Source organism: Nuphar pumila, chromosome 6 (genome assembly GCF_984573655.1).
Source record: "Nuphar pumila chromosome 6, dmNupPumi1.hap1.1, whole genome shotgun sequence".
Lineage (NCBI taxonomy): Eukaryota > Viridiplantae > Streptophyta > Magnoliopsida > Nymphaeales > Nymphaeaceae > Nuphar > Nuphar pumila.
In genome coordinates, this window is record NC_143254.1 from 44,477,752 (window position 1) to 44,479,715 (window position 1,964).

A 1,964-nucleotide genomic window follows, 5' to 3' on the forward strand; every position below is an offset into this window, starting at 1 on the left:
GAAGTTGGTGTTAGGATGATGTAATCTAAGCATATGCATTGGTTTCTTTGTAATGTAGGTTGTCATGCTCTTGGATTCACTCACTGTGGGTTCTTCATCGACCGGCTGCAGAATTTCCAAGGCACGAGTCTTCCTGATCCAACTCTGCGCGCAAGCCTACAGAAGAGGTGCCCTCAATCTCTTATTCCAGTCACTAATGAAAAACCCCTGCTCTTAACTGTTCACCACACTGCAAACCTTCCTTATCTGTCCTTCAGTTCCAGTCTTTACTTCAATCTGAATCATCTTTTCCATGGATGAAGCAAACAGATTGAAGAAATTTTCAAGAGAACCACTGTGTATTTCAGTCGCGTAGGACTTTGCGGTGCTATCTGTAAGTAGAGAAGAATCAGATGTGAACATCTTCTCTTCATCACATTGGTGTAGTAATGCGTGTCGAATGTTCGGAAACTACCAGGATCCATTTCCAGAATAGTAGTGTTATCAGTGGGGGTCTTGCACTTGAACTGCTTCAGATTTACAGCATAGAATTTGTCAAGAGCTGGGTCTTGATCACCTTTCCCTGTGAAATTGTAGAGTCTGTTTGCGAGGGAAGGGCAGTGAGCAATGCCGATTGTATGCGCACCTGCAAGAAACAGAGGAAGACATTGCCTCAATAAAAATCTAATAACAATGAAAATTTACAAACGAAAAAATCATCTCATGGTTGTTCACCTGAGAGCACAACTAAATCCTTGACATCAAGACTCTTGTTTGCAAAGGACTCTTTTAAAGCAGTGAAATTGAAATTTGGCGAAGGGATGTTGTTTACTGCCTCAGAGCCAATTGAAACAGTTCCGTCCCTGCGGCCTGTAGGCACTGTCCATGAGGGACCACCCTGTGACAAGATTTTCCAGTACATTAAGCTCAGGCTAATAGCAACTTGGACTTTCAGTAGTTATTTTCATTTAAGTCTTACTGTGAGAACCACTGCATCTCTGGCTACTAATGCAAGAACATCTGCACATGAGACAACCCCTGGACACTCTGCTTCTACTGCGGCCTTCACTCTGTCAATGAAATTGAAACCTCGGATCGTAAAATTTGGCGCAGCATCCTTCTCTGCAGTGTTGTTTTTTGTGGAATTCAACAACACTGATGCATCACAGCCCTGAGAAAACAAACGTATGCTGAATCAAACGTTTATCCAAGACACACCACACCAAGAACTTAAGACCGAGCCTTCTCTGGTATTCCTCGCAAGAAAAGCATACCAACTTGTTAACTACTGCTATCATTCTTAATTCAATAGTTAATTTACTGAGAAGAGCTTTCCTTAAAAGAGAAACTTAAGAAAACCACACGAAGAAATCCATGGAACCAATAATCACATGAGGTTTAATTTGACAGCAAAGTTGTCCATACTCTTCAATAAAACAGACTTGACAAACATTTATCAGCAAGCAGGAAGCTAGAAAACGAATTTGAAGAAGACAGCTAGAAAAAATGGAGACCAACTATTACTGACCCTCACGAAACAGTCATGAAAATGCATTCTAAGCAATGCTGCTGCCAAAGATGGCGCATTTGAGATGTGCTCCTTCACAAACTCATCAATTATGCTCTCTGCTTGTGGGCAGACTTGATCATAGAACCCAACTTTAAGCTGAGCGTGAGAGACACCCAGAAGGCCTAAAAGAGCAAAGATTACAAGAACAAGACAACTCATATTTCTCATCTTCTCTTCTCTCACACTCTTTACAATTCAAATGAGCTTTTCAGTGTGAAGGGACTGAGCTCATGGAGCCGCTTATTTATAGACATTCAATCATGTGAAGAGGTGACTTTTTTCTTTTCATGCATACAACCATGTGCTTTCATTATTCAATTAATTAATCCAAACTTTTTTTTTCCTTTCCTTTTCATATTTGAGACGCTGAATTAGCCAAGAAAACGAACAGGAGTCATCCAGTTAAGTGATTGCA

At 40.8% G+C, this 1,964-nt stretch overlaps 1 pseudogene; it reads right to left on the reverse strand.

Annotated features, from left to right (window-relative positions):
* Window positions 1-213: 213 nt before the first annotated feature.
* LOC149834757 (peroxidase 3-like) lies at window positions 214-1,717 on the reverse strand (annotated as a pseudogene).
* Window positions 1,718-1,964: the final 247 nt, after the last annotated feature.